Raw genomic sequence first — 10,417 nt, 5'->3', positions numbered from 1 at the left:
AAAATCTAGGAAGACTTATCATACAATCCAGAAATCACACTCCTTGGTATTGACTAAAAGGAATTGAAAACATGTCCACACAAAAACCTGAACACAGATGTTCATAGCAGCTTTACTCATAATTGCCAAAACACAGAAGCAACTAAGATATCCTTCAGTAAATGAATAGGTCAACTGTGGTACACCCAGAGAGGCCACAAAAAGTCATGGAATAAACTTAAATGTATATTGCTAAGTGAAAAAAGCCAAACTGAGAAGGCTACATGCTGTATAATTCCAACTATTTGACATTCTGGAAATGGTAGAACTAGGGAGATAATAAAAACATCCATACCTTTCAGGAATTACAGAGGAGGGAGGGATCAATAAGTGAAGCACACGAAAATTTTAAGGCTGTGAAATCATCTATATATATAAAAGCCTAAGTGACCGTTATGACCGAATATATATATATATAAAAGCCTAAGTGACCATTATGACCAAATGACCAGAATGACCGGAACGACCAGTCAACCAGTCGCTATGACTCTCACTGACCACGAAGGGGAAGATGTTCAACAAAGGAGCTTCCCCCTGATGGTCAGTGCACTCCCACAGCCAACCTCCCATGGTCAGCCAACCTTCCGTGGCCCTCCCCACTGCCAGCTACTCCCCAGATAGACCCCGATCAGGGGGCCAGCCAGCCAACCTCCCGGGGTCCCTCTCCCCAGTTGTCTGGCCCCCCAGTAGGCCTCAATTGCTGGCCAGGCTGAGGAACCCCACCTGTGCATGAATTTGTGCACCAGGCCTCTATTTCTATATAATAATACAATACTGCATATACGTCACTATATATGTGTAAGAACTCATATAATTTACATCACCAAGAGTATCAATGTAGGTTAGTCCATTATAAAAAAAAAAAAAAGGTACCACTGTGGCATAGGATGTCAATAACAGGAGATATTGTGCATGTGTGGGAAAAGGGGATGTATGGGAGCTCTCTATACCTTCTACTCAATTTTTCTGTTACCTAAAACTTATTTTAAAATGATAGCTTATTAGTAATTTTTAAAATGTGACAGATGGCAAAGCCTGCAAAGTTGATAATGTGTATTGTTTGGTACATTAAGAAAAACAATGTTCACTAATACCTGATTTAGAACAGCATATACAGGGTAGGGCAAAAGTAGGTTTACAGTTGTGAGTACATGAAACAGATACTTTATTCATATATTATTAATGCTATTTATTGTATTATTTGCCATATAAATAACTGTAAACCTATTTTTGCCCCACCTTGTATATTCTTTCTAAACCAAGGGTTTCATTATGGCATACCCTGTTTAAAATCCTATGCTTATACTGATTATTTTCAAGACTATTTCCCACAACAGATGTTTCTCTTGTTCAGCAATGCCGTTGGCCATGACACTTGCTATTCTCATAACCCCCATTTTATTCTTGCATGGCATTCTTAAACTTCATATGTAAATACCACTTCTTCTAAAAGGACTTTCATGACATTCTTCCCACAAATGTACTTTTGTCTAAGTTAAACACAAAAATATAATCTCTTAAACCTTAATTTTTATTTTATGGTACTAAGTCAATTAAAAGCATATCATTTATTTTGATTATTTGTTCAAAGCTTGAAAAAATTTACTATAGCATAAACTCTATGTAGTAAAGGAACTATTATAAAACTAAATATTATTCTAGTAAAATATCTCATATATAATAGGCAAAATATAATTATTTTTGAATAAACAAATTAGCTTCCTGAAAGTAAATGCCGATAAATTTGACCCCTGACTTCTGTCCTGATGTGGTCTCTTAGATCCCTTGGTCACTTAATTTAATATAGTCCCCATGCCTCTTTTCCATACTTTTTATTCTTTTATTTTTGTTCCTTACTCTACTGGATGCACCTTCTATAAATGAACATATTTAATAATCATCAGATCTTTGCCAATAGTCTGACATATACTAGGCTCTCAATAAATCTTCACTGAATAATTAAATCCATTTTAATTTCTCTGCCTACTCTCTCTAACTCTGAAAAATGCATTATATGTATTTTGTCCTTCACAGAGCTAACACAGTGCTAAAAATTTAAATAAATGTTCAATAAGTACTTGTCAGTCATTAAAAAATAGTTTTTATGTTTCTGTTCATCTCAAATTAAGGCATTTCCAAACTTTCTAGTCAGAAAAATATTTTCATAGGGTAATACAACCATTCTTGCATTTTTTTAGTATTAAAATCTTCACCTCTTTTAGCTGTCTATGCAATACTTTTCTTCTTAAAAAAATTTTAATGATTCCTGCCTTCCTTCTGAGATTCTGCACTCTGTTCCATCCTTCCATGTCTCTGGATCTACTCTGTTCATCAGTTTATTTTATTACCTAGATTTTGCATATGAGTGAGATCATGTGTTCCACTTATTTTGCATCCATTGGTTGATTCTTATATGTGTACTGACCGGGTATTGAGTCTGAAACCTTGTTGTATCAGGACAGTTCTCTAAGCAACTGAACTACCTGTCCAGGGCTTCTCCTTTTTTTAATTGCCCTACTCAATTCAGGATTATCAAACCTCATAAAATATTTGTCTGCATAATGACTCTAAACCTTAGTATATCATGCTTGCTTTATTAACATCTCCTAAACTGTTTTACTGATTACAATAATTCTTGTACATATCAACCAATCTAATATCATAGGACAAATATTGCCCAAGCAAAAAATATTAAATTTCTATTGTCTAAAAATTACCTAAATTAAAAGACATCCACAAATTGACTTTACATGTGATCTACAGCTTGATAGAATTATTCATATACTTTATCCTCTGGATCTAATAAACTCATTTTTAAAATCATAAATACCATTTTATCTTACAAAACCCTTGTATTTTCTCAATTTCTGCTCTTCTTGATGGTTTCCAAATATAAAATTAAAATATTTTATTCCAGTTAACATTCTTATTCATGTCCTTCAGACATAGTGCATTTATTTTACAGGCTTTCTAGTAACAATTTAACCCAAAATTATTTTGCCCCTGCCAAATATACCTTGTTTCAATCGATTTTTTTCTTTCAGAATCCATTTGAAGTTTAAGAGCTCATGATTCCATAGGAAAGGCAAAGCTTTCATCAATTACCAAGCAATAGAGATGAAAAGTGATAGATAAGTGGCAAGAGCTTTAGAGCAGTAAGTGCTTAGGGATTTTAAAAAGTCGGTACTAAAATTTGCTGCTTTGTGCTTAAGCCTTTGTCATTCGCAAAGATTTTTAAGTATTTTAATGACAGGTGAGAAATTAAGCAAATTACCATTATGTGCCCAAATATAAAGATTTCATTGATCCAATAAATTAAAAAATAAAATAATTATTCTACCCACCTATCACATAGAAACAATTTTTTTTAAATGGAGAGTAACTGAAAAAATTATCTCTGAAATCATTATACAAAAATATTAAATTAATACGAAAAGAATAATAATATAAAATATCAAAAAGTAACTTTAAATAGAATTGTCTTGTTTTGACAGAAACCATTGTAGCAAAGAGCTTTCCTTAGAGAAATCTAATAGGCAGTTAGACAGACAAGAGCAGTTGTAGGAACAAAAGGTCACCCACGTGAGAAGCCTTGGGTGTCTAGCAAAAGGCAAAACTAGGATGGGACCTCCCCCACCAGGGTGACATTTTCATCCCTAGCATATTGCTGGTCATACAGTTTAAACATCCTGACCTTTTTGATATTGATGGTCAGGCAGTTCAGACCTTCCCCTGACCATTCCTCCCCTGGCATGTCACCAGTCATGTGGTAGACCCCGTAGTGGAGGAAGAAGGGAGGCCAGAGAAGAGCTTCATATGTTTCCCTTACAAGACCGTGCACAGCCTCTCCCTTAAGTATTAAACCCTCAAGACAGTGAGGTTCTGGCCCGAATCAAATAATCTCAAGAACAAAGCCTCCGATCTGTTGACCACAGAGACGGAGCTTTAGTCAAGCTAGAGATAACAATTGTGTTTCCGTTTCAGGACCAGTAAAGCATCAAGGCCAGGGGGGTCAAGGCCACGGCTGACATCAAGACCAGCTGTAGTGACTAATGACCCCCTCCTCTGGCTCAGGATCCTGAAAGCAGACCAGTATCCTGAAAGGACACACTTGAAAACTGATGAGTATTCTATTGAGATCCTCCCCTGAGACCTCCCATAAAATCCCCACTTTTAGGAAACAGATAAAATCTTAAAACAAAGGACTCAGTGTGGCTCTCTCTCTCTGGAGCATGCCTGAGCCTTTCCCTCTCTGCTTCCCCCAGGCCAGTTTCCTTTGCTTCTCTCTCTCCCTTCTTTTGCCTGAGTACCTTATTTCTTGAGTCTAGGCAGCCCAACTGGCTCACTTCTTCCACGGCTTACTTCTCCTACCCCCTTGACTTTCTAAACAAACTTTCACTTGTATTTGAGCTCCTGGGCTCTGAATTCCTTTCTTAGCTGAACTGAAGAACCAAGGTCTAGCATCTGGTGCTGTTCCCAGTTAGCACAACCACCCAATTTCCTACCACATTCTCATTTCATAAGATAAAGTGAGTAATCATCAGATAAACTTAAAAATATTCAAAATAATTCATACAACAGAGAAAATAAATAAAACGCATTTTATCATGAATCAAAAACTTTGATATATTCATTCAGAGGATCAAATGAAAAGGACATGTTTGACTTTTAAAGCAAAACCATTATTCAGAGGAATACTCAAGTCAAACAATCATCTTTGTATTTTGAGTGAACAAAGTTAATAATGAGATACAGAAATTGGAAACTTACATAAAAACAAATCTCATATTTTATATATTGCTCTACAACAAAGTGTTCGCCATTTCTAAAATAGTGTGTCAAATATTTTGAAAGCCTAAAAACTCAGAGGAATTTCTCTGACAGAAGAGATAAAAGTTGATAAGAAAATATCGGCTTGTTTCCGGGTGATGACCATCTGTCTTTTTCCTGATACCTCCTTTGTCTGCAACATAGCCTTTCATCACCCTTTCTCTTGGTAGAAGAAATAAAACCAACTTGAGTAAAAAATATTAGATATCACATTTAAAAATATATAGCCATTGCAGCATTATATTCATGTAAGTGGATGAAAATATTACTGAAGAAAGCCTTTTAATAGTTACTCCTATTGACTCATATTAACAAATATTTGCTAATCTTTATAAACACACTATATTTTACACTCTTTGCCTATAATATCCCCTTCATTTAAAATGTCAAAACCTATCACTTCTGATAAACTGTGTGATGAATATCCTTAAGGGTTCAGTTTATTTAAGAAGTACTTATAAATCAAATTATAGTATATCTTCCTTAAAATATTTTATACGTTTTTATTGATTTCAGAGAAAGGAAGGGAGAGGAAGAGAGAAATTAAAAACATCAATGAGAGAGAATCATCAATCAGCTACCTCCTGCATGTCTCCTACTGGGGATTGAGCCTGCAACCCAGGCATGTGCCCTGACTGGGAATCAAACCATGACCTCCTGGTTCATAAGACAACGCTCAACCACTGAACAACACTGGCTGGGCTGAGTAATTTTTATTTGGGTGAAATTAAATCCTTGTGTTTCCAAAGCCCCATTTTCCTCAGTCCAGTCATAGAAGTGTAGCTGGAGTTTCAGTAAAGCTAAAAGCAAAGCCATGCCCAGAGTTTGTGTTCCATGCAGGAGCAGAGTCCAGTACTGCATTAGGCTAGCTGCAGCCCATTAGTTCATTGTGTGTGTGTGTGCGGGGGGGTGGGGGGGGGGTCTGCATGGCCGTGGGCAGTGTGGGTGAATGCAAGGAAGCAGGAGCAAAAGAACCCCACAAGCCCAGAGTCACATGTCTCCCAGGAGAGTTTAGAGCACACAAGAGTGAACCGCTTTGTTTAGGAGGTTAGGTGTTCCAAATTTTCACAGGCCTGCAGCGGCCATGCCCATTCTTGCTAACACCTTTGTCCCCAGGTGTGATTTACAGCAAGCACCTTCACTAGTCTCCCCAACTTTACTGGGTATGAATCTATTTTCCCCCTGTCCAGTGACCTTCCCCCAGTGTTTTGTAAGGTACATGCCTATAATGTCTGGCCTTCCCTTTGCTCCTTTCCTATTATTTTGTCTTTTTTTAAAAATGTTTTTGTTGATTTCAGAGAGAGGAAGGGAGGGAAACAGTGAGAGAGAGAGAGAGAGTCACATGCCTTTCTTTCCTGAGAGAGAGAGAGAGAGAGAGAGAGAGAGAGAGAGAGAGAGAGATCTTTTCCTCTCTCTAAAAATCAATAAAAACTATTTTTAAAAAAGAAGCAAGTACAGAGAATCATTGATCAGACCATCAAGCCTCAGATGGAAGGCAGGGGAGGGTGGGGGAAGGGGGAGAGATCAACCAAAGGACTTATATGCATGCATATAAGCCTAACCAATGGACACAGACACAGGGCATGGGGAGGGGGGGGCAATGAGGGGATAAGGACACCTACGTAATACCTTAATCAATGAAGAAAAATAAATATAAAAATGCATGAAATTCATGCACCGGGCCTCTAGTATCAGTATAATAATAAGATTTGAAAATAAAACTATCATGCTGATATAAGAAATAACTAACAGTAAAAAGCATAGCTACCAATCAAAGTCCAGAGAGGAATATTAAAAAGAAAGAAGAAAGAAAGGAAGGAAGGAAGGAAGGAAGGAAGGAAGGAAGGAAGGAAGGAAGGAAGGAAGAAAAAGAAAGAAAGAAAGAAAGAAAGAAAGAAAGAAAGAAAGAAAGAAAGAAAGAAAGAAAGAAAGAAAGAACCTGTGAATGGAACAAGATCTTATTAAGAATAAATCGGGGCGGCCCCTCGGTGGGTGGCGGCGGTGGCCTGAGCGGTTCCTCCGGGCCCTGTTAATGTAGGGGCCCGGCCCGGCCCGGGTAGGATGGCGCCCTACGGTGGGGACCGGCCCTGTCGGAGGTACCCGAGTCCGCTGCAGCGCTGAGGCGCCAGTTTTCGGAGAGGCCCGACTTCGACTCCTGTGGCCAGCTGGTGGAGGCGATAGACGAGTATCAGATATTAGCAAGACATCTACAGAAAGAGGCCCAAGCTCAACACAATAATTCTGAATTCACAGATGATCTAAAGAAAACTATGGGCAAAATTGCAACATGCTTGGAATTACGAAGTGCAGCTTTACAGTCCACACAGTCCCACGAAGAATTTAAACTGGAGGACCTGAAGCAGCTAGAACCGATCCTAAAGAATTCCCATAATAAAGATTCACCTTACCTAAAATAAAGAATTCCCCTTTGACGTGCAGCCTGTCCCCTTAAGAAGAATTTTAGCACCTGGTGAAGAAGAGAATTTGGAATTTGAAGAAGATGAAGAAGAGGGTGGTGCTGGATTGGGTCTCCTGATTCCTTTCCTGCTAGAGTTCCCGGTACTTTATTACCAAGGTTGCCGTCAGAACCAAGAATGACTTACTGTCAGAATCGAGAAGATCCGTCTGAAAGATGCTGGGCAATGCACTGATCACAGTCAGTGTAAAGGATCTGAAGGGCACAATTTAACTCCTGTGCAAGAGACCCCTGGGACTTCAAGAAAAGAAGATACAGCCCTAACCGTTTTTGGCTCAGTGGATAGAGCATCAGCCTTCGGACCGAAAGGTCCCTGGTTCGATTCCAGTCAAGGGCATGTACCTTGGTTGCGAGCACATCCCCAGGAGGGGGTGTGCAGGAGGCAGCTGGTTGATGTTTCTAACTCTCTATCCCTCTCCCTTCCTCTCTGTTAAAAAATAAAAAATAAATATGGTTTTTTTTAAAAAAAAAAAGAAAGAAAAGAAGATACATATGTTCCTTTTAATGTGGACATTGAGCTCCAGAAGCATGTTGAAAAATTAACCATGTTGAAGCATGGTTGAAAAATTTCTTCTTTGAATTCAAACACTACAAGCCCAAAAAAAGTTTTATCAGTACCAAGTGTATCGCTTTCATGAAGATGGATGAAATTAAACCTGGGCCCATTGTAGTAGAACTATACATGAAACCCACTGATTTTAAAAGAAAGAACTTGCAATTATTGACCAAGAAACCACTTTATCTTCATCTACATCAAACTTCGCACAAGGAATGACCCTGACATGAATAACCTGGAACTTCTGTGAATTTTATCATTCACTAGAAACATCGTAGCTCTTTGTAGAATCCTCTCCCTTTCAGCAGGCAGGAAGCAGGCTGTGTCAGGCCAGTGGGCCCAAGGGAGTCGACTGCAAAGCTGTAGCACAGAACCCATGTCCAGCACGTCACTGACATGTAAGAGTCCTTTGGATACAGGCTTATTGTAGGTTTTGAAACATGTTTTTACTTTTCTATTGATTGTGCAGTTAATATTCTCTTTCCTAATTGACCACTATTGCCCTGCTTCCTGGGACAACACTGTTGTGGGTGGGATGTGCTCATCTTCAACCTTATTACAGCGATAAGAATGTACTAGAGTTTACAAACCTGTTCCCTTCTGCTCCACTATGCTCTTTTGGCTTTTTGAATTAATGTCAAACTTTGGGCTGATGTGGGTAGGATAGTATGAAACTGCTTTGGAGAGTTTGGACCAGTTATGCTGTCCGAGAAGTAAATTTCTAGGCTGCTTCTCGAAGGTGGCCTAAGTTCACCCGATTTCATCTTTTTCCTGCTCAGAGTGTACCTTGGCCAGATCGGGGGTGTTCCCAGGTTGTAGCTGTGATTTTTCCAGATGTCAAGATTGTTTCTGAAAGTGAGCATATTTTTAGTCACGTTGATTTGCTGTTCTTCTACATCACATTGTTATTCTTTCTGATAGTGATTCTAGGGTTAACGCGGAACCATCTCAGAATAATTACCAATTTTTAGATGGGTTAATAATGTCTTCTAAGACATGTAATCTAAACATAATTTGAGTCAGATGCTAACTAGATACTGCAGGAATAACTGCTGTTTTCTGACAATTGATTGTGAAACCTGGAAACTTGCATACCTCTTATAGCGATGATTACACGAGATTTGGAGATACTCTGTTTTGTTTTTTTGTTTTTGTTTTTGTTTTTAGGTAGATAGGCTTTCCATTTATTTCCTGTTTAGATATATCACCATTCATCCATATGGAAATATGCAGGTCATTAGCTTGTTATAATTTGACTATTTACATAATTTTTTACTTAATGGGGCATAAATAAAACTTTCATGCTATCCAGGAGGCACCTATTTGATACACAGAACATTAAATCTGGGGTGGGCTTTCTGTGGATTAGATGTAGAGCCCACATAGTAAATATCACTACTTTCAATGACCAGTGCTAGCGCGAGGGGAATGGTGCAGTGCTTGGCCCGTTTTTAAACTAGTGTAATATCCTGTCATACTGTTCAGTATGTTTGCTTTTTAAAATAAGTAACCACAATTAAGTTGTGCTAGCCCTTGCACTTCAAGAGATCTAGTCTTTCAGTTGCCTGTTGGGTCAATTCCATTTACTGAGATGGATGTCAGAAAATTTAGGGCCTGAAAGAATTCTCAGCCAGATTTAGACTGGTCTCTCATCTGGATTAGATTAATTTCAAAATGGTTCCGTCCACAATAGCTGGAGGGGATGAGGAATTGCCTTAAATAACTTTGTTGTTCACTAAACTCCTAGACTGTGAGTTGTCAGCTCCCCATACTGTAAGCTCCTCAAGGGGAAAGAACCACACTTTCTCCATGTCATGTAAACTGAGGTGCAGGACAGCATTCTGTACCCTGAAGTAATTATGATAACTTATTTCCTTTTGTTTGATGTCACTGACAAGACCTAAAAAATTCTCCCTCAAAAAAAACCTACTATTAAAATGTAGCAAAACTGAAAAAAAAAGGAGAAATCTCATTCTACATTATCTCCTATTTTCGTTTTGTTTTATTTTTGCTTTGTGGAAATCTAGAACTAGGAATACAAACAAATAAAAACCAAAAATATACAACAAAATACATTGAGCTCCATAAAAATAAAGCAAAAATTAGTATATTTATTGAATCAAATCCATGATAGTTAAATTCAGTTAATTATGTTATCACAAGTTTATTGATTTGTATTAATTGTAATAGACTGTGTACACTTTTGTTTAATGGCTTTAAACATTTAGTGAATCAACAATCTTAGGCATGATTATAATGAACTCCTTAGACAATTTAACATTTTTCAAATATATTTAAATACTGGAGAAACTTATGTTTTTTTATCATGCATGAGGTATACAAATATTTAAAGAATGATCTATTGTCTTATTTAAAGAAGTTTATTTTTTCATTTGACAAATCGATGTTTTCTTTCTACCTAAGCCAGCTCCCCCTTTTTTCCTCTGAGCTAAGTATTTCTTACCCAGTTCACCAAAATCTTTTCTAAATACTCCCAGAAACAGAAAAACACTCTT

At 37.7% G+C, this 10,417-nt stretch overlaps 1 pseudogene; it reads left to right on the top strand.

Moving 5' to 3' along the window:
* The first annotated feature begins 522 nt into the window (after positions 1-522).
* LOC102768161 lies at positions 523-8,381 on the top strand (annotated as a pseudogene).
* The last annotated feature ends 2,036 nt before the right edge of the window (positions 8,382-10,417 follow it).

The sequence above is a fragment of the Myotis davidii genome, unplaced genomic scaffold, assembly GCF_000327345.1.
Source record: "Myotis davidii unplaced genomic scaffold, ASM32734v1 scaffold2, whole genome shotgun sequence".
NCBI lineage: Eukaryota > Metazoa > Chordata > Mammalia > Chiroptera > Vespertilionidae > Myotis > Myotis davidii.
This window is presented reverse-complemented; position numbering and strand designations above follow the sequence as displayed.